Genomic DNA, 23043 nt, shown 5'->3' on the forward strand with positions numbered 1-23043 from the left:
TCACCGTTTATAGTGGGCGTTGGAATTCTTTTAACTCACCAGTCGGCAATTCTCTTTCTGCCAAGTGCCAGCACAGAACACACAGTCGATTCTTTTGTAAAAAGTAATTAGTAATATCATTAAAATTACTGCCAAAATGTAATTAAATTACATTACAAATTACATAATACCAAAAGTAATGCATTACATTACAAATTACCAGGACAAGTAATTTATTACTGTAATGAAATTACAGTAATAAATTACTTTTCCTGGTAGTTTGTAATGCAATGTAATGGCATTACTACCCAGGTATGTTCGCAGCAGATGCCGCTGAGGAGATACCGCAATCTTCCATGAATGCAAACGGTAATTCCTGGTGAAATCCTCGTGAATTACATATGACCATGAATCGCTTTGTGGTTGTCGCGTGCCTTCTAAAAGTCACAGTGCATGTTGATAATCTCTCAGCATCTCGTGAATGGCAGTATAGTAACAATACTAGAGGGGGGACGAGTCCAGAATTTCCCGAATCCGAATCCAAGAAGGTTATGCGAATCCTCGAATATTACGAATCCCGAATGTTTCGAATCCTTTCTTTAAAAAACGTTTAAAGAGCCAGGGGCAAAAGGAAAAAAAAAAAAAACCTCTACTGAAAAGTGGTTTGAAGCAGAATTTGATATATTTGTTTAATGAAAAACAAATTAAATAATAGTTCACTTTGAGGAGTAGACGCACCCATATACTACTTCTTAAATGTAATTTATTTAACGTGTTGTTAATCGACTACAAGAAATACATAAACTCTCGTGTCTAAATTCTTGCCATACAACTAAGAAACAATGAAAAGCAAAATCAAGTTACTTTTAAACTTGTAATGTCTGAGCCCTATGCTGTGGTTCTGGGGCGCCCCGGATCAGGCTAATAGGGCTTTCTGCAGACTCCGGAGGCGCCTATTTTAAAAAGAAACAAACAAACGTGGTTGTTGGATTCGAAAGATTGGATTCGCCGTTTTGGGCACTGGAATTCGGATTCGCGAATCTCGAATCCCTGCCTAGGATTCGAGGATTCGGTTGGCCCATCCCTAAACAATACATAAATGGAACAGCCTTCCGGCTGCTGCTGTTAATCGATGTGATATGCATAATTTTGTTACTGTTTTAGAATCTATATTATAATCCTGCCGCCTATAACGGTTCACTGTGTGGATCAGCAGTATCTGAAATAAAACAAAAATATCAGAAAATTAAAAAATTGGCTTAAATAGCAAACTATAGTCAAAATGCGATTTAATGTTTGGCTTTTGTGTTCGTTGTCACAAAAGTCTAGCGTTGGTTGTCGGCTATTTGTCGCTTAACTTCTGTATACACATTTTATTTTTGCACGAATTTAGAAATGATAAACGTATCACTGCATTAAAATTCAGGGCTGATACGTTCACATACGTTGAACGTAAGAGGAAACTAATCGTGTGCTTGTCACATAATATTTGTTCCGCAAAAGCCGTACAGCAGTTAGCACTGACCTATACATTTTGCAGCCATTCGAATTAGACCAAGTGTAAATGTCGGCAGGAGAAAAACTGAAGCAATCTTTCGAAACCCGACACCCAAAGTATATAAATTAGCAGACGAGTGCTTTGATCGTTAAGCGTCTTATGGGCATGCCTATCCATTAGCATTGTATCTTGGCTTTCTTTCTGCCTTTTTATTCTTCATTCATTTCACCATTCAGTGTCCTTGCCGTCTCGCGAACTTATGCACAGCTCACGCTGGATGGATGAACCAGTCCTCCAAGCAGGCTCTCCGGGCGGCAAAAATTGCTGATGGTGTCAAGACAATGTTAAATTCCGCGGTGTGACCACTAGACAACCTGCAGAATAAGAAAGAACATCGAAATAGCGAGTTTAGGTAAATGCGCGAGCTGTGCATCCCGGTTGCATGCGCTTTAGCAGGCGACAGTCGCGTGATCCTACTTTCCACGCAAAAACGACGGCAGCGCCCGTCTCCCCAGCGGTGGAGCTCGCGCCCAATATGACGTAGAGCCATAGAGCAACCGGTCAAAACGTCACTTCCCACTTAGTTCGTGGAGCTGCTCGGTACCGCTTGGCGCCACGGTCGGCGGGGGCCTCGAAAATGGGAGATTGTTAAAACTCTGTAGCATAAAAAATAATAGGAGACTGTGGGACTTTGCGAGACCCTGCCAGAGACTAAGTTCTATCCGTGTGGTTTCGCAGCCCCTTTAATGATATGGTACTACACCAGTTGCCGTTATATATTTCAGTAAGAACCTTCCAAGCTACACTTTATTATTATTTTATTTATTTTTTTCCTGCTAATCTATATTCATATATCAGTGGGTATTCGGGAACGCGAATGTACGGGGCACGTGGATGGGACAAGCTTCGAAGGTTGTAAGACCTTGAGCTGGATGAATGGTCGTGAAAATGTCAAAAGGATTTTCTCAATACGCTATGCAGGTAGGTCAGCTCCCCTGTTTTCCTCTCTCCCCTATTGCCTGTGGAGTGACCTCATTGGTCCTTCTTCCAAATTGGGGGGGGGGGGTATTGCTGGCTTGTGAGTGGACAGACACATCGTGACGTGGTTTCCCCAAACTTTGCCCTCTCCCCTTCGCAACCGCGGGGGCATGCTGGATGCACGACGGATCTTTATTTTTCTTTCTCATTCTTCCCATTCTTTTGCACATCACGTACAGAACCAATTGCACTAGGCATGTGCGAATAGTAATTACCGTATAAATGATTAATTTCGCGGTCTGAATCATTCGCGAGTTCGGACGGAGACAAGTTTAGCGAATATTTCGCGGGGCATTAATCTCGCGGTGCGTTGATATCCTGCACCAAAGAGTTTGTACAGGGGTGTCACGTGTCACTTACCTAGCGGGATTTTAATTTCGCGGTAAAATAGCCTTCGCGAAAATCAAGTCCTCGTGAAAATTTCTACTTACGCGGTATTTTAAAATGAATCTAATATACATACTCTTACGTAACCGAACCGAATACGAAGCGAATGGTACAAAACCGAAGCGAATATACGAGGGGAGCAGTTGTCTAACCGGACCGGACCCACATGCAGCACGTGTACGGATAATGGTAATTGGAGTAGATTTACGCGTAAGGTGTGTCCGCAGGATATAAACACGCGTGTAAGAGATAGATGAAGTAGCGCTCACTTTGCCTTATGCCCTCCTCTTGTGCCGTTTTCTACTTTACCTGTGCAGCTTCGGAGCCATACGAATATTCAGCCTCTGTGACATTGATGAGCCAACTGGAGAACGTACAGAGCAGCTCAGCCCGTTTCATTTAAACTTAAACATGTATTAAATATAATAATAATAAACATAATTTACTTAAACATGTATAGCATTTTGTGGAGCACCAATAAGAAGAGCCTAGTGGTTGTTTTTGGGCACCTAAACAAAAATAAAGTTATTATTATTATTAGTTCAGAGTATCAGAGCACATCCAGCGTAACGGCCATGAAAACTAACCTTTGCTTGGCACCTCTCGAATCAAGACGCAGACATCGCTAGATTGTGTCTCTTTTATAAAACATTTTTCCATGCAGCTTTAAAGAATGAACTACGAGTACGTACTCAGCCATCCTATGTATCGTCGCGGATAGGTCATCCTCACAAGGTAGGAATATTCTCATCTCGTACGACCACTTTCTCCGCCTCATTTATTCCACGGACATGGAACTGCCCCCCCCCCCCCAATCCCTCGTCACAATCAGCGACTTATCAACTTTCCAGTCCTACATAACAGACATAATATATGTCACGTTGACGCAGCTCTTTGTTGGCTTATATATCAAATGTATTGTATAAACCCGCAGTAGCATTTTTTTCTCGTTGTTGACATTGTTTGTACTTGTTTATGAGCATTCCACCTCGTTTCATTTATTACCTTTACATATTTGATTCTATTAACCGACTCCCCTCTGTAATGTTATTTCCTTGAGGAGTATTAATAAAATAAAATAAAATATATTCGGTTTGGAAGAAACATCGATTCGATTCGAAATTCGAATGTAGAATCTCGTATTCGATTCAGAAATCGAATCGAATACAGCAAATTATTTGCTTCGGTATTCCAAAAATTGTCACACGCCTAATTTGCGATGCACTTAAAGCTATCTTCCTCAGTGCTTTCTTCATGTGCTGCTGGCTGTTAGAGACGAAAAAGGATGAGTTGTTCTCCGAGTGAAAAGTCTCATTCTGCTTGTGAGCAGACGAGCGACTGGTGCCGGGCTGCACTGTTTGCTGTTGCGAGCGAGGGCTGTCCCTTATCAGCTCCGGACGGTCGGGTTTCGCGGGGCCCGCGCCGGGTCTCACTTGGTCCTGCCCGGGGAAACTCTACACACTCTTGCACATATATACAAATACGCTCCCGAAGTAAAACATGCTCAACGTCCATGACGCTGCTTTAAAGGGGCACTAAAATGCGAAAACAAGTTCACTTCAAATTACGTTAGACGCCATGTTAATTTCGTACTTGTTATCATTTTTCAAAACTTTGATTCCGTTACGGAGCTACAATCGGAATTATACCGGACTCTTTCTTGCTTCGGCGCTAAGCAGTGAACGTCGTTTCAGCTCGTGCATCGGTGTTTTTAGTCCATGCTGCGCGTGCACGCACGTGCCACGCCATGGAGCAGTCCCGGTGAAAAACATAGTGCGCGTTGCGAAGCGGACTGGCGTCGCTGTCCGAAGGACGTGAAGATAAATGTTGTCAGTGGAACATTCGCGAGAACTGTTGTTGGCTACAATTCAGTGAATCGGTATTGAAAAATGCAGCAGTGCGCATCATGCCGCGCATATACGGAACACTGCGATCGGACCCGTTCCAAATCCACATGCCCACGATAGGTATGCGCTCGCTTCTCCTGCTGTCTCATTGGATGCCGCGAATCGTTGCCTCCTGGGGATCCCATTCGTTGCCGCCAAAGACAGCTCTGTTTTCATTGCGTTTTCTTCCAAACGGTAGCGCTGTGTGAACTAATTTTGCTTGCATGCCACGAATTGAAACACGGACTTTCATTTGAGAATAAGTTGTTTTTGCATTTTAGTGCCCCTACAGAGTGCCGAATATATTTGGAATTCATCAGTAACTCCCGCAAGGATGCTTCGCGTACTTGTACCACGATAGGTTCCACCCGCCTGTTCCCCTAAGAAAAAGGCATCGTCGTAATTGTTTCACGTGTCGATGAATTAATGTGCAAAGTGCTAATGTCGAACATCGCGTAACATCTGCAGAATAATTATGCAGAATGTGGCGCAACTTATTTTCTAGCGAGCCAGTGAAAATGACGCAAAACACACACACACTGGCCGGGAGCCCCCGCGGAACGCCCATGGAAATCTGCAGATAGCGCAGCAGGAATCTCAAGTCCGGGTCACCATCCAGATTATGCGTGCCAGGTGGTACACAATGGTTAGCCTCCTATTGAAATCTCTGGACCATCAGGCGAATAAAAGCCATCAGAAGTACATACTTCGTGGCAACTCTAATTATGCAACGGGAAAGTTCCGTTGCTTTAGATATTCTCTTTCAGAGAGAGAGGCGTCTGCCTGCATTGCTGCAATGGCACAAGATACTGGGATGGAGAATGCGCGGCTGATAGTCGTGGAGCCCGTGACGTCAGGCTGCGATCAAATAACTTCTCCGAAACTTTCTCGCATGGCACGTGGAATAACTGGTCGTTGCTGTTGTTGATTCAACGAACTGAACACGAGTGGCTGGTCGTTTAGGCTGATATATTTAAATTGTTATTTATTTAATCGTGCGCTATTTGATTCTTGGAGTACAGCGTTCGTCTATAAGGTTAATGAGTTCCCTAAATTAATTTCCATCGTGTAAAAGTGACTATTGGCTTAGAGGATACATGACATTCTTGGGTAGGCATAAACAAGCCCCTGCCACAACTTCCGGTGTCACGAAGACTTCCGGTCCTTCCGCGACTAAGGACTCTCGGAACCAGCCGCCATGCAGAATTATATCTTTCGTTTTCCTGATTTGTTGAAAACGGGAGGCGTACGCCTTTTTGTTGCAATTTGAATTGCCATAAAAAGACGTATACGACCCTCTCTCTCATCAAATCAATCTGTATCAATCGGTACAGTGGTTGGCGCAGAGCGTGTTTGCTGTTAAACCGGATGTCGTTTTGGCACAAAACCGGAAACGGTGAAAACGGCATGTATACTGAGGATACATAAAGGTTTTGGTATGAGTCGAGGGTCAAAAAATTAATTATAGTTCGTTACGGGCCTCCGTGAAAAATGTGTGCAGTGCATGAAAAAACACGAAAAAGATTGAGTTGCCTTTTTTTTCCTTCTAAATACGCAATAGGCAAGGAAAGCGTTTGAGGCAAGTTTAATATTTGCTCGAACAGCACGAGGGAGCGAGCATCAGGATCACTTAACCAAGGCCAGCTGTGGCATCGCAGCAACGTTTGGCGTCAATGACGCCTTGCCAATCGTTTACACACTAACGGTCCACACCTCGTGAATGATTTCATTATCGTTATTCATGCCATCTTTGTCGTGGAAGGTCCAATATATCGATCAAACGCGAACAATCCTTTCGTATTGCTTTTAACATTGAGCTTTGCCCAATGTTACGCAGCGCACCTATTGCGTATGAACGTCTGCCGTGTGGGCATGCACACGGGTGTTCGGGAAAGCTGCCAGCGCAAAGACGCCGCCAACAACTGCGTCGAACGCGTACAAAAGAAACAAAAGCTTTCCGTGTTCGGAAGAGCGTCGCACGATACGTACGATATTTTCATTCATGCTGACGTTTGCATTGAGGGAGCAGCCGACGATGTCCTCTGTGGACTGCGTTGTGGCTAACTGGTACTACGCGGTTCCTTTGCGTTTAGTTCAGACGGAATAATTCAATTAATTGAATTTATTTATCGTGTCCATGCGTTAACATTGCTGTTCTCGTATTGGTCGTAGACGACTGTAGACTCGTGACGTTACAAGACAGAACAAAGCAGGGGAGAGTATGGCCAACGCCACGTAGAGCAAACGCTCTCTTGATCGCTTGAACGACGCGACGTAACAAATCACGCATGCCCGCAAATCACGACCATCCTTTCAGCGGCCGTATCTATTAAGACGAATCACCATAAGCCGCATGGTCAGCCACCGGAAGCCATAGAAAAGTTACGTTTGAAATCGTCAGAAGCGATTGGGTGAAGCAGAAGACATCCTAGCTGCTTCTGTCCACGTGGCGAAGCAATGAGAGGCGTCGGTGTAGCCCATCCAGTTTCGGATTTGGTATCGATCGCAGGTACTTTGTGATTCCTCGTCCTTTTTTTAGAGACACACTATTCGTTTCAGGCCATTCCACAACAGCAGGTGGCGTGTAAATTGTTCCTGTGTGAATGCCCACAGAAATTGTAAGTGAGCAATATCAGATGCTCACAATTCTCCACGTTGTGATGAAATGTATCACGCATTCTGGTGCGACAGTTCCGTTATTTTCGAGCGGAGTGATGGGCAGAGTGGAGGGATGGGTTGACTTCTGCATCAGAATGAACACTCGTGTGACGTCGTCACCCGTTTGCTGGGCTGGAGGAGTACAAAAGCACGGGCACAACAAATAGGGGATGCACCCACGTGAGTATCTGCAGATGGGGAAAAGAAACACAGTAAAATGACGAAGCACATTCTGGGTTCAGAAGCAATGTGCCAGTCCTCATGACGACCCGGCGGCAACGATGTACTCGCTCAGGCTACAGAAAAATGCGAAGAACAGTCTTCACTAAAGAGACGTTTGGCTGCATGACATGCTGCTGAAGCGGACAATACCATAAACAGTACCCACACCATATATGTTACTTGCGAGTAGCAAACTGTCTTGTGGGTGTGTGCTTCCTTCGTCTGTGTCTTTTGCCGCAATCCACATATTGTTATGCACGATTACCACTCGGTTTAGTCCCCTGACGACGTACCCCTGACACTGAAGTTTACTCCGCTCCACAACCTTTACCCCCCCCCCCCCCCCCAAACGCTTTACCCAACTTACCCCAGGGGTGGATCGAGACCCTCGCTTTGGAGGGGGGTTCTTTGTTGCAGCGCGTAACCGGGGAGTGGAGAGAGGAAAACTAATGTATAACCTAGCGTTTGGGAGGGGGGGGGGCGATCGCCCCCTTTGGATCCACCACTGACTTACCCTCACTTTGCCCAACATCTTCGCCCCTAAATTTCTGCGCATATAGTCCCGTGGCTGTGGCAGCGCATCTACGTATGGTTTTACGAAGGACAAAAATTATCTTTTTGAGTGCATGAAGAGTACCCACATAATTTATACGGAGAGTGATTAGAGTCTCGCTCAGATGAGATAACTCATCATTATTCTTTTCTACGTGACATTGCAATTTTACATACAATGATTCGCTAGCGCATATTTTGCCGGTAATCATCGTTTTCGTGCACCGCATGCATTATAATCTCCTTCAAAACAAGCATCCGTATCGCTCAACAGTGCGTTCGCCTACGCGAGACACACATCGGCAGTACAAATGCAGTAGACATTCACTGGGGGTGGCGGCCACCTATCGCATAGCGGCAGGTTTGCATTGGGCTGTTTGTCTTTGGCGTGCTTTTGTTTCGTGCGGCGGCCTTGCCATCCGGCGCAGATGTACTACCTCAAGGTCGCTGCTCCTCTGCCGGTGGTGGTGGTGGTGGAACGACGCCCCGATGCCTGCTGGCGATGACCTGCAGGGACCTTATTCTAGCATACAACATGTACGGGGTGCTTCAGTAACCGTGTAAAAAAAAATTAATAGAAAAAGCAGGCTGCGGAAAAATATGCGATCAACGACATTTATCTGTAGGACATTTTTGCCACGTACTGCAAGTTATTAGGGAGTTTTAGGACATCGGAAGGTGGCAGTTCCGAAAACATGATAAGCCAATCACCTTCTTTCTTTGGTGCGAGTGACATCACATTGCTAAGCTTGGATTTGATAACTTTATCGTATCGTTTTCGTAGAGTACCTTCCGATGTACTAAAACCCGCTATTTTATCACATTTTATAGAAAATAAATTTAATTTCCTGAATCGAACTTCGAAATCTCCATGCCTAGTCAACGCACGTGTTTCTTTCTTCTTTTTTGACATAAACAGTAACCGCATGTGGGATTTATCCCACTGTAGTACAAAATGCGTTCCTACTAAAGTGGTATTAGCCAGTTTGGCTGTACGCCGAAATGCATCTTTTAAAATAAAACATAATAATAATCCACGCTCGTTCGCCCTGTTTCTTTGAAGCAGGTGACGTGTCATTGCCGAGCTTGGATTTCATAACTTCCTTTATCGTATCGCTTTCGTCGAGTTCTTCCGATGTACTAAAAGTCGCTAAGAGCTAAAAAAAAGTTACTGTACCGTCGTTTCCAGTTTCAAACAAACTTCCATTTCCAACTAATTCTCGGCCGTCCTCAATTTTTTTGACATGCACTCTTAAAAATGAGTTTCACCGCATAGCACGCTCCTAGCCAACCATCATCTCGAACGATATCGTTATCTGTCCTGATTTGCTGAAAACGGGAGGTGTACACCCTTTTTGTGACACTTATGCTGTTCATAATTGTCACAAAAAAGGCGTACGCCTCCCGTTTTCAACAAATCAGGGAAGATAACGATATCATTCGAGGTTATGGTTGGCTAGGAGCGTGCTATGCGGTGAAGTTCATCTCTAAGAGTGTGGTTGCTGAAACGTCCTGTATGTTTCACGACATAGTGGTGCTGCCTAACGTGTGGTGCATGAAAGGGATTCTACGCTCGTTATGGCAGTGCAGTGCACCTGGGTCACTTTTCGTCTTTATGATATACCCAGTCTCGTACCTCAAATTATATCGTGCGGTTGAAGACTTGCATGGAAACTGTATAGGTACTGCCTCTTCAACATTGGCTGTCGTGCGGTCCTAACGCATGATGTATATTTCGGTGTGGCGGAATTATCTCATGGAATAGAGGAAGGTGATCTTTTCATGCCAAGCGCAAGAAAAGCAAGACCACGTGTGCCTTCCAACATTGGTTGATGTGCGAAGATGCGTAACGTCCTTATCGCTGTTGTTGGACATATATCTACAAGGAGCCGTTTGAACGGTTTATCGTACTCAACGTGTGGTAGGCATTGCATGAGACATTTATCTATCCGCTAGTGCCGTATGTGTTGTAAGGCAATCTCCGCGAGACTTCTGTGCACATGCCATATGTATGAACCGGGAACACTACGTGCCTCCCCATGTGAAGTTGCAATAGAACCTCCATCCCCTGTAATATTTGTTACTGGGTGCGTTACTGCACCGTACCATAAACAATGACAGTTATATACTTAATGTTAATGCTGGGTGAGCAATCGTGTCTATCAGATGCATGGCAGCGCGACAGCCGAATGGCACAAAATTGTCATATGCCCCCCCCCCCCCCCCCCCCGGTCTCAGGGCGTGGGGGTCTCGCCCTCCTCTTTCATGCACAAAGATCAGGCAGCATGTTAGGTATTTCAACGATCACATTTTTGCAGAATTTGCACGTTCACTCGTAAAACTTTGCTTACTTCTGGTAAGTAGCAACGACAATCCGTTTACTTCGCGTAAATCCTATATTCGTTGCTGTGTCACTAACCCTTTTCACACAATTCACACGGCTATATCTGTTATTCGCTTAGATAGGGACTACCCTTCCCCCCCTCCCCGTGGCGATGGACTTCCTAAAGAAGGACTGTTTTGTCGAGGAAGGAGGTAAACATTGGGAAACATCTAGAATTGAAATTGAATGATAATTGAAAGCGCGTGCGTCGACGTGCCTTCGAAGCCCGTGATCGATGCGCTTTAATGCGAAATAAGGCGACACCCATAACTCCCTATTAATTCGGTGCGTGATGCAAACGGTGCCAGATGTGTTCTTGGCGGTGTCCTATCCCGGAAACTACTTCCGGCGTCCGTGGTTCCCCGGCGGGAGCCGTTTTTCTCACAGCAGACCCAGTCGCCGTCTGTCGCTACCTCCCTCCCAGCGCGTCACTTCCGGTGGGGGGGAGCGGTATCTGGCTCTTACCGTAAATTTCGCTTCATAACAAGCAGAGGGTTGAAATTCGCCCACTTGTGGCTCGTGATGAAATAGGTGCGCTGCTTCTCGGGTGCGCTGTTCGTCGCGGAAAGAAGTGAGGGCATGTTGGGCATGTTCGCAAATAAACGCGTAGCCGTGTATTCGCGCTATACTATTCGCCCGCCAACGAATGATGCTCCAAACGTCATAGCTTTCTGCTGCCGCGTGAGCGAGATCGCTCAACGTCATGTCTTTTAGCAGTCTTCTAATCGTGGGGAATGTCCTGATGCTCAGACACAATATATTCCGTAGCAGACGACAGGGCCATGGTGTCGTCTGCTATGCTGTGCGTGCGCGTGAGCAACGGCGGCGGAATATCGGAGCAGTGTGCTACCCGCATAGCAGACGACACCATTGTACCTGTCGTCTGTTATGTGGGTAGCACACTGCTCGGATATTCCGGCGCCGTCCGAATGCCCAACATAAGACGTGATGCTCAGCTTCCGCCCCGTGAGCAGTATTTTACCTTTTCTTCCACTCGAATATTCCGTGGGGAGGTCGCTCGTGTGAGTACACAGTAAGTGGGAAAACCGAAATCATGCGCTACGATGTTAAAGTTAATGATACGCATGCCGCCGAGCTCGTACTGGCTCGGCGGTGCCTCTGGTCTCAAAGTCCGATGCTCACGAAGAGCATTCCCTTGATTTTCAAGGCCACTGGTTAGAGAGGAAATGTGCTATAGATGTGTCTCATGTTTGAGGAGCACCTGAGTTTTGTGAGGCTCTGTTACTTCCTTCAGATTGGTAGAAACAGACGTGCTAATGAAACGAAATTAAAACAGTCCACGAAACGAAAGGATGTACTAAAGAATCCGCAAGAATGGCAGTTATTTCTTGCCATCAATACGATACAACTGTATATACGAAACAACAGTTACAACATGCCACTTAATTTGTGTCTCTCTGGCCACACCAGTCAGTATGCGATATGAAATGATAACTCAGTGATGGGTGAATTATGATCCACGTCCTTGGTATGCATAATAACAACTGTCCTTGCGCGCCATTCCTGAAGTTGCACAGGTCGCGTAGCAGAAACCCAGCAGCCACCACATGAATCCCTCATGACTAGGTATGTCATTGCACAATACATAAAAGACACAATACGAGTTGAGTTCAGCTAGAGAGGTCAGTGTCCCTTAGAAAGTCCATGAAGTTCCTGACATTTTGCGTCAGGGATCTCTAGCATTGATGCCAAAGTGAACGGCCAAGAGCAGATAACTTAGGCGGTATGGAAACTTCAGGAGGCACCCACTCTTAGCTCACTCCGGTCAACACTGAAATGCAGAACGCGTGTCAATGAATGCCACATCAACCCAAAATGCATGAATTAATCAAGAGTCGCATACGTATTCAGACACACACACATCGAACACGCTGCTAATCCCAGCGCGTGGGCTTCGAATGACTTGCAAATAGGAGAAGCTTTTACTGAAATGCAAATAAGAGGGCCTTCCCAGAAATGCTTGACGAGGGGTCGCCAAATCCGCCGAATACAAGATGTGGTGGTGGTGCCAATGAAAGGATAAAAGTAGAGTGTGTGTGTGGGGGGGGGGGGGGGGGACGAGCAAGTGAGTGCGTCCGCCCTTTTCGCAGAAGTCGGGAAGTGTGCTGGCAACCCCTCCCCGTTTCAGTGTGTGTGTGTGTGTGTTCGTACGATGTGCCATCCATCGCTGAGTCGAGGGAGGGTAGTATAGAATCATCGTATCATTGCGTTGGATGCTGGCGCTAAGGAAATTGACTCGTAACAAGTTATTGCGGATGAGCTCATCATCTCTGCTCTTGCGTGGCACGTGCAGTAAAATGTGCGCGCACCCCACGCGTGTGTGTCGTCTGCGTATTTCTTGAGGGATGCGGGCGGTCAAAGTTGCAAAGCGGCGGCTTATTATCAGGTCAGATCAGTTAGAGCCCTGGGCACGGGCCGGGCTTCTTATTGGATATGTGCTCGGGGCCGGGCGGACAAAATACGCCATCACCGCGGGCCGGGCCGACAAACATGTTTCCGAGAGTCTGGCTCGGCCGGGTCACGCAGCTAATTCCGCACAATGCAGGACTATTAGTTGATATCATCACGTGCTCGCGTCATTCATGTGCATACATTTACAAAAACCAGCAAAGGTAACGGGTATGATTCGACCATCAAGAACCCTCTCAAAGCCACTTCACTCCTCACATCTTTCACAATCACGTTCGCAAAGCTTGCTGAGGAGGGTAGGGATTGGGAGAAGAAGTTTGTCGACAACATCCTCTACCTCCACAAAAACTTGTAGTGTAATGACAACGCGCTTGCCCGCACGCGTTATGGATTTAGTTTGGTCTCACGCTGTTGTGGTGTGAAACCGCCAGTTCTGTATGTGTGTGGCCTTGCGTTCTCTTCTTATAAAGTCACTTATAAATTTGTTTGATAAGTCCTAGAAACGCGTAAGTCACGGCTGGAAATGCCGAGAAATGCTATTCGCCGAGTCACCGGGCCGGGCCGGGCCGGGCCGGGTCCGCCAGAAAAGTCGACCCGTGCAGAGCTCTAGATCAGATGTCAAGAACAAAGAGGCAGCTTATCATTGAAGACCGTTACTCACTTCGGAATGATCCTAGACCTTGGATCAGCGGCATGGTCGATCGGGTAAGTATCCCCCTGTTGGTGACAGCCGAGGTCGTGCTGAAGGCTGGGAGGTGTTGGGTTCGAATCTGAGGCTTTTCCTGGGTTTTGGGGCCGACTTTCCAGAGAGATGACATGATGAGGTAATGGATGAATACTGGTACTACTCCTGTGTCCTTGGTATGAAGCCTTCTTGGCCAGATAATGTGAATCAGGGTTGCGGAGTTGCCACACCGGGATTGGAATGATTCCGGAATCATTCCAGATTTATCAGAGCCCGGAATGGAATTGGAATGGAATGGCGGAAACTGTCCTAGGAATGGAATGGAATTAGGCTTTTTTTTTTTTTCGCAGGCGGAATGGAATGGACTGGTCTGGGTGCCACACGGTCAAGGGTGAATCAACCTTGTCTTTTTGCTTTTTCCGTGATGGGTAACGTCAATCTCCTCTATAGCACTGCTGGACTACCCAGCACGGTTACCGGTCCCTTTTCTTTTATTGATGGAATTAAATGAATGCAATGAGGTTGCCAAGCCATTCCACGAGCGGGAATTGGCCATACCTTTTCATTCCGAGGAATTGAAAGGAATGGAATTATCACAAATCTCCATTCCTCGGAATGGAATTGGAATGGAATGGGTGATCCCATTCCGCAACCCTGATGTGAATGCACATATAGGCATAAAGGTCACAAGACCAATGCCCCTTGGATGCCCCCGTGCAGTGCGTATAGGTTTCTCCATGATATTGGGCCAGGAACCCAGCACCGACGTCAACGTGGACGGTGTCTCAGTGATGGTATCCGTCCGGTCTCGCAGCACCTCTCTAGCAAGTCAACAAGGTGCAAGACGTATTGAGAAATGAATAATTCTTCCCGGGTTCCATCTTCTCTATACGCAGAAACCACGATGAAACTCATTGACATGCATGAGACGATTCCGTCCTCAAGTGGAATTGTGCATAAAAGTGTGCCATATTACACCTAAGCTTTTATGTGCATGTGCTACCAGGGAACTCCCTATGTGTTTCCAAAATTTCGCTTTTCTCAACTCAGCCTTGTGAGCTGAGGAGCAGTCGGTTGCTGCTATGCATTCACTACGCCTTGAAAACAGATATTCGCCGTACAATACGTTCCTAGCTAGTAGCCGTCATTCCAAATGATATACTCCTTCATTATATCGAAATAGCTTTTATCGAATTATCGCTTCATCTGAAATTTCACGCTGTCCCACCGAAAATAGTTGCATTTTGAACCGAATTTTTCCAAGTATACTGCCATCTATTCCGCTTAGTGCGAAGGACCAGCGTGGGGAAGCTCCCTTACGGGCACACCCAGCTTAAGCTTTTGAAAAAGTTAAATTAATTAAAGCTCTAATTTAAAACTCTTCTCTATCATATATCAAACACAGTTGAAACATGCTGGCACATTAAACTGTTGTGCCATGCAGTTAATTATACATTATTTCCATCTCCCCTTGAAAGTGTCCGATGTTGTAACGAAACGGTCGCAGGCAAAAGGAAATCCTGCGGGAAACTGAACTACGTTACATAACTGCCTGACGCGTTGCCATCAACTTCGGTCTTACGCTACATTCCATGCGTCCAAAGAAAAGCACTCCTCCGCTGCAGTAACGCGAAAATTTGTTTGTCCAGCGTCGGCTGCTCGAACGGAATGTGCCAAATGACCGGAAATGACGGCAAATTTTCGTTTCGTTCCGGCAGCGTCTAGGCTGCGCGTCGCCGAGAACCGCGTCCCCCCTCCACCGTCGCTGCAGCTAAAAAAGGGGAGTCGTTCTGGTTCTTTGAATTGAGACTTATTACGATTGCCAGTTTTAGAGCACATTTCCCTCTATCTCGTCTTCAATTACGAAGAAAGGTTGCAAGTGAGCCGTACGAAATCGGCGCCAATTTTGAGACATTGCGTTATCGTGGATGTAGCCGTCTTGTTGCCGGAACTGGTGTTACGAATTTGCTTTCGTCAACGCCTCGTTGCTATAATACCTACCGTAAGCCACGATTTGGCTGACCATCGGCTATGAATTGGGACCGGATGCCAGTCCCGATCCCGTCTTCGTCGACGGGGCCGCAGGTACTTTACACCAACGTGTACGCACCGCACGACATCAAAGACACAGGAAAGTTCCTGCGATCAAGTCGTTATCTTGATCTACTCAAATACGCAATTGCAATTCACGTGTGTCACAATGCGTGTATACTTCCAATACATTGTTTCTCTATCTGACACGGATGTATCGCAAGATTAGTTATACTACCATGATGATTTCAATTTCATTTCATTTTATTTGCCATACACCGTATACAGTGGGGGCCCCGTAGCATAGCTAGAGGTGGGGCCTCAAGGAAACAATCTGAATATCATACGTGCCGACAACATCAGAACAAGTCATGAAATATAAGGATACACATTATATGGAAGGTCATAAACTGTCACGGTAAGGGAGAAAGCACAAGAGGACAAAAGAAAGAAAAAACAAACAACATAAATAAATATAAGAAACAAAAACAACTGAGACTCAGCAAAAATGTGGCAAGACAAATAGGTGAAGATGATGATGATAGGAAAAGATGATAATTATGATCTTATGATTAATCATTATGACGTCATAGTATGCGCAGTCTGCCACGTGTCTGACAAGAATTGCCCATCGAAAGTAGATTTCCGTGTTCACACGACAGGTGCAAGAAGTCTTCCAACTTCGGGCGGAGAGCGGAGACTGGGAAGGTGCACGCGCTGTTGCTCTAGGACGCCGGTCGAGCTCGCGGTGACGTCACGTACTCTTGGATAATTCGAATTAAGAAAATAAATATCATTTCTGTAGTCCGCAGTGGCACTTTAACGATGAGTTGATAATTTTTAAAATTCCGCGTTATCGCCGCGAAGCAACTGTGGCTATGTGCGGCCTGCAGATGTGGAGAGTGGACAGGAGGAAGGGGTTGGGGGCAGGAGGGTTTAGTATGCGTCCTGGGCCGACTTCAAGGGGAACTGTGCCGACATTCGTCCAGAAAGTCTTCGAAAAACCCCAGGGGGAAACCTCAGACAGCACAGCCGGTGGTGGGATTCGAACCCAGCACCTTCAGCACGACCTTGCCTACCACCAACGAGAGGGTCGCCTTAACCCGCTCGGCCGCGATGGCATAATAATTTTTCATGCACAGTACGGATACATATACGGTAAAGTGACATTGAAGCGCTTTAGATTAATAAGCTCATTCAGAATAATGGCGCCTAAAGTAATTGGTGCTCGATTAGACTACGCACAGGGCGCAGGGGTTAATTTTTAATAGGCGAGCATCACGATTCCAACTGTGGTTCGAACATTTTTCTGAAGCCCTCCGTGGAAAATCCAGCGGCCGACAGCACCGCTATTGGCGGCGAGATCCTCGCGAGGGGCGCCACTGTGCCGCCTCTTGGTGGGGATCCTCGTTTCGGTTTCGTTTCTAACAGAACAGTACATACAGTAAAAACTGTCATATTGGAACGAAAATGCGACTTACTTGGAAACAGATATGTCGTTTTTGTCATGCATTTTCAGGAGAGATTAGCGCTGGACAGCCTCTTACACGTGCAATGAATTGATACGCAATACAATGTGCGAATACTGCCCTGGAATATATCCCATGACACGGTTCGTTCAGTGAACACCAGGAGGCGACTCCCAAAGTTCTCGGGGCCAATTTCTGGTATTCAAGCAAGGTCCGTACATTCACTGTTCTCAATAGCAAGGATGGATCATCGCGCCCCACTCTAGCACACCTTTCTGTGTGACGAGCGCAAAAACTTCCTGGCGGGTTATCTCCCGATTTTTGTTTTGAAATCCAATCCAATCCAATCCAATCCAGTTTTTCGGGGTGTTTGGAAAATTCGCTTGGAAGGGCTGGGTTGTAAGTTTCCCATAAGCTTGTATATAGACAATGCGAAACAAATTATTTTCTAGAGCATGCCGTTTCGAAGCAACAAAAACAAAAATATGCGACACGTATTTGCGGATGACGTACACCGTCAACCTGTTGAACAGTTGCAACGTAAAAGCGCTCCGTGGTTTCTCAAGCGTTTGCCCTTGGAGCCAGTCTTGGGTATAGCTAAGTTACAAGTAACTTATAACTAGTTACAGCAGTGACTAGACATCTTCTACAAATGTTAACTTGTAACTGTAACTAGTTACAGCTGTACCTATAGCTACCGATTTTGGTTACGGTAACTAACTAAGCTACCCAGGTATTGCGATGTTTTCCACGCGTCAGTTGGCTTCATGCCCTACCCCCTTTCCCAACCAGAAATTTTACGAATTTCGTCATCTCATATGTAACCATGCAGGATGGCTTTGGACTAACCCCCACCGTGCTGTCAGAGCCCATGGGTAATTATAATATGGTGTAACTATACTTGGGCAGTACAGTTCATAAACAAAGTTTTTGATAGTTACATTTATTCGGCGTTTTCTTTTCCTTAAAGGGTATAACTACAACGTAAGTTACTTTAAGATGATAACTTTAGACCTAACTTTAGTTACATTTCAAAAAGAGAGTAGCGAACTGTAACCCACTTACTATTTTCGCAGGCTAACTATAACTTTTACTTTAACTGTACCAACTACCCCAAAGCTTCAAGGCTAATTAGCTGTAACTTAGTTGCTTAGTAGCATATACCCACGACTACATGCTTGAAGTAGTTGTGAACTTGAGGCTCATCTCGTATACATGTCCTCGACCGCCCACGAATCCCCGCTTGTTTCCGAAACACTTTTTCGGATGTCTGTTAGGCGTCTCCCTTTTCCGGTATACGTTCGCTATCTTGTTCGCCCCTGATCTGCATTGGCAATATGGAAATGACGCTGTTCACGCCACCACCGGTGCATCCTTATTTACTCCCGTCGACTACGTCGCTATTCATTTTGTTTAATTTTTATACGAATATAACACGGAAAAGAAGAAAAAAGAGAGAAAGAGGGAGATATACTTGGGATGTATGTATAAGGACAGCAGGTCACGGTTCTTCTTGACTTCATTTGTCAACACTGCAGGTCATGTTAATGGCCCACACTCTTAAAAATGAACTTCACTGCATAGCACGTTCCTAGCCAACCATCGTCTCGAATGATATCGTTATCTGCCCTGATTTGTTGAAACCGGGGGCCGTACGCCTTTTCTGTGAGAATTATGAACAGCATAAGTGTCACAAAAAGGCGTACGCCTCTCGTTTTCAACAAATCAGGGCAGATAACGATATCATTCGAGATGATGGTTGGCCAGGAGCGTGCTATGCGGTGAAGCTCATTTTTAAGAGTGCACGCAGGAGGGGTTACAAGAAATTGCGGTTAGAAGGAACATCACAAAAACATAACAGAAGAAAAAAGTACACAAAACGCTCAAAATACGCGTACTTCTTATAGCCTTCTATACAGGGTGTCTCAGTTAAATCCCCGGGCTAAATAATTCGCGAATGGGTGCACCAATCGAATAACTTTCTTTTTTACAAGTATTTGTGCAATACCTCCTACAGGCTGCGCACCGTGTGAATGTGTGAGAGGCGCTCATTATTTAAATAAAAATCCAAATGAGTTTCGTGAAAAACATAACTTCTAAAGCAGGGTGCCGTCGGCATTAAAATGGGTACTACCCCTTTTGGGACCTTCAGTGGACAGCTTTTAGAGCAAAATCTGCCACCGAAGCGGGTCATTTGTTGCAGTAATTAATTCGTTTCGGTTTACATATTTTTGTCGCGGCTGGTGGCGGTGAAGCGCAAAAGGACGCTCTTCCACTCCCTTATCCACCAATGAATTAAGAGTTCTTGAGCTTACTTCGCAACGGGGAGTGCTGAAGAAAAAGTAACAGCGTCACACAGGCTACGCCAGTCCCCACCCTGCTTATCTGACTGATATGCGCCCTGTCTCAGTTATGATCGCATGGAGGAAACACAGTTAATCACATAGTGCCTTGATATCACATGCTTTCCATTTTTTCTTCAGCACTCCCCATAGCGAAGTAAGCTCAAGAACACGCAATTCATTGGTGGATAAGGGAGTGGAAGAGCGTCCCTTTTTGCGCTTCACCGCGACCAGCCGCTACAAAAATTTGTAAACCGAAACCAATTAGTTACTGGAACAAGTAACCTGTTTCGCGTGGCAGATTTTTCTTTAAAAGGTGTCCACCGAAGGTCTCAAAAGGGGTAGTGCCCATTTTAATGCCGACGGCGCCCTGCTTTAGAAGTCATGTTTTTCACAAATCTCATTTGAATTTTTATTTAAATAATGAGCCCCTCGCGCTTGTTCACACGGTGCGCGGCTTGTAGGTGGTATCACACAGATACTTGTAAAAAAGAAAGTTATTCGATTGGTGCACCCATTCGCGAATTATTCATCCCGGGGATCTAACTGAGACACCCGGTATAATGCTGCTGTAACTGAACCTTCAAAACAGCTTTACGTCTCGTTCTTAACCATACCAAAAGGCAATGAATTCCACTCTGGAATGGTGCGAAAAAAAGAAAAAAAGAAAAAGAGTTTTGAAAAGGAGATACGATACAGCTGTTATTCGTAATTCACCGTTGAAGATATGAAAACAAAACTTGATTCGAGCAACTTAAGTGTTGCAATGTCATTGTCTTTCATTAGATTAGTAACGCCGTCTCGCCTACTTTATTCATTCAGAATGAACCTTATAGCCCTTCCCTGAACCATTTCAAGTTTTTAAACATCGTATTTATTACAGGGATCCCACACAACAGAAACATATTTCCGGGGGGGGGGGGGGATATGTTTAATGCAAACACATATTTCCGATAAATGTCCTAACTATCGAGTTACAAACTAAGAAGTTAACGCAACAGGAAACGTTCTGAGCAGTTTCCTTTTCAGGCATCCCAACTTACGCTTTGTTGCCGAATATGTTAATTCAGTGTGCCTTGACCATTTTAAATCTGAAATGAGAGTCAGACCGGGGCATTCAACGACAATCAGATTTCCAACAGAATAAGAGAGGTTGCCAGGAACAGGAACAGGAAAGGAACAGGAAAGGTTGCCGTTTGGCAGTGACGCGAAGAATGACGGTTTCCTTACACTTTAACATCATTCCCCATTTGTCGCACGAATCAGCAAGACTTGGTCATTATGTGAATAGACAGGGTAGTAACGAACGCAGTCATCGGCGAACAATCTGATTTGAACTACAACGTGCGCAACATGTACAATATAATTGATGTAGATAAAAAAGAACAGTGGCACACTGCCCTGCCTCACACGTACCCGCTGTAACACATAGGCTATCGGAACGAAACCCGCTATGGCACAACACGCGTTAACGCGTTGGTCAACAACGTGAGGGCAACTACAGCAAGCGGGCACAGCGCTACCACCACACCATGTGTCATAACCAGGACCAATTTCGGTTTTAAAGCCTCCCGTCTGTAGGCAACGTGCTTTCAGTTTTAATATAAATTCTAATTTTTACGTATTTTCAAAATTAATATTCATGTTCCTGGGTGGCCTCTCTTCCCTGGGCCCAGATCTTCTCTTAAAACATAACTTCACCACATAGGACGTTGAAGGCCACCTATTGCACAGAACGATACCTTTATTACTTTTGATTTGTGCAAAGCGCGGGGCGTACGCCTTTTTGTGACACTTGTACCCCAGCCACACGGCAAACTTAATGCATTAAACGGAATGGCAGTAACTTCACCTCCTAACCAACCGTCATCTGGAATGACATCGTTCTATCCCCTGATTTGTTGAAAACAGGTGGCGTACGCCTTTTCTGTTAGAATTATGTCCTGCATAATTTTCACAAAAAAAGCGTACGCCTCCTGTTTTCAACAAATCAGGGGATAGAACGATGTCATTCGAGATGGCGGTTGGTTAGTAGGTGAAGTTACTGCAAATTCCGTTTAATGCATTAAGTTTGCCGTAGTGTGGCTAGGGTATAAGTGCCACAAAAAAGGTGAAGGTGTACGCCTCCCGCTCTTAACCAATCAGGAGGCGGAACGATGTCATTCTGGATGGTGCCTTGGCGAAGAGCGTGCTATGCGGTGAGGTTCTGTTTTAGGAGGCCTACACTCTAAAAAGAGAACTTCACCGCATAGCACGCTCTGCGTCAACCATTGCCACGAATGATAGGTTTATCGCTTCTGATTCGATGAGAGATGGGTGGGTACGCCGTTTTCTGTCAATAACCATGTATCCAAATTTGAATGAAGTTCAGGTTTTACACTCTAAAAACAGAGCTTCACCGCATCCTGTGCGCCAACCATTGCCACGAATGATATAGGGTTATCGCTTTTCATTCGAGGAGAGAGGGGGGCGTACACCTTTTTGTGGCAATTTGGATATATGGCAATCGCCACAAAAAGGCGTACGCCTCCCTCTCTCCTCGAATCAAAAGCGATAACCCTATCATTCGCGGCAATGGTTGGCGCACAGCATGCCATGCGGTGAAGTTCTGTTTTTAGAGTGTAGAGTGTAGGAGCCGATATCTTCGTCGAGGAACTTGCTAGGGGTATAGTTGCCCCTGTGCGGTGTTGACGTCACACGAACGAAGCAACGGACAATGAAAGCATCACTTGGTGCCATTTTTCGCTGCAGCTGTCTAAACAAACTGAAGGTGTACAAACGGCACCGATGTATTTTCAGCAGCGGAAGACAGCGCTCACGAACCTGTACATATTAAAGAAAGGTTTAGTTCTATTCAGGGCTCTCTCCGCGGCATGTAACAACTCAAGAGACAGGTTGTACGAATGCAGCTTACAAAATTGGACTTTCAGTGAATAATTTTCGTAGCGATGGCCCCTAACACCTTTTTTTTTTTAACGTAGAATTCACGTTTCTCGATCGTTTATATGGACACCCAAGAATTTTCATGAAACGTTTTGGTGTTACGGTTTGTATTAGAATTGAAGTCGATTCGTGCACTAATTCAATTAATAAAATAAAATAAACTTGCTAAACATAACACCACAAGTGGTCCACCAGGAGCCGTAATGCAGAACAGTCACTGCGCAGTCAAATTTATTTATTTATTTAGTTGAACAAAACTGTTTGCCCACGTCAATTTACAAAGACACTACGAGAAAGCAGCCTCGAAGGGACGGCCCGATCTCCTCGTGTGACGTCAGCAGACCAGAAGTAACTCAGGATCATGTCTTCTACAGGTAGCATACACCAGCTAGCTTGCGTACTACGTTCTACAAAGAGGAAAGTAAGTGGGTCTTACATACGGGCTCTGCTTTTTCTTTTTTAGTTACATGGGCTCATTTACTTCGAATATCATTCAAAATTACCCAATCTACAACACCGAAGGAATAAACGTAAGAAACG

The 23043-nt window shown here is 45.5% G+C and overlaps 1 long non-coding RNA gene across 3 annotated transcripts in view; it reads left to right on the forward strand.

Moving 5' to 3' along the window:
* The window catches only part of LOC135396114 (uncharacterized), an 83497-nt gene that overhangs the window by 3504 nt on the left and 56950 nt on the right, over nucleotides 1-23043 (forward strand). Inside the window, exons 3-4 of one of the 3 annotated variants that reach the window (XR_010423310.1) lie at nucleotides 3567-3637; nucleotides 5294-5389. The exons of the other annotated variants lie outside the window; for them this stretch is intronic. This is a non-coding gene — a long non-coding RNA (uncharacterized LOC135396114). Of the gene's footprint in view, nucleotides 1-3566; nucleotides 3638-5293; nucleotides 5390-23043 lie in introns of those variants that run through there. 3 annotated transcript variants of the gene reach the window in all.

This window comes from Ornithodoros turicata, chromosome 5 (assembly GCF_037126465.1).
Source record: "Ornithodoros turicata isolate Travis chromosome 5, ASM3712646v1, whole genome shotgun sequence".
In the NCBI taxonomy this organism is placed as follows: Eukaryota; Metazoa; Arthropoda; class Arachnida; order Ixodida; family Argasidae; genus Ornithodoros; species Ornithodoros turicata.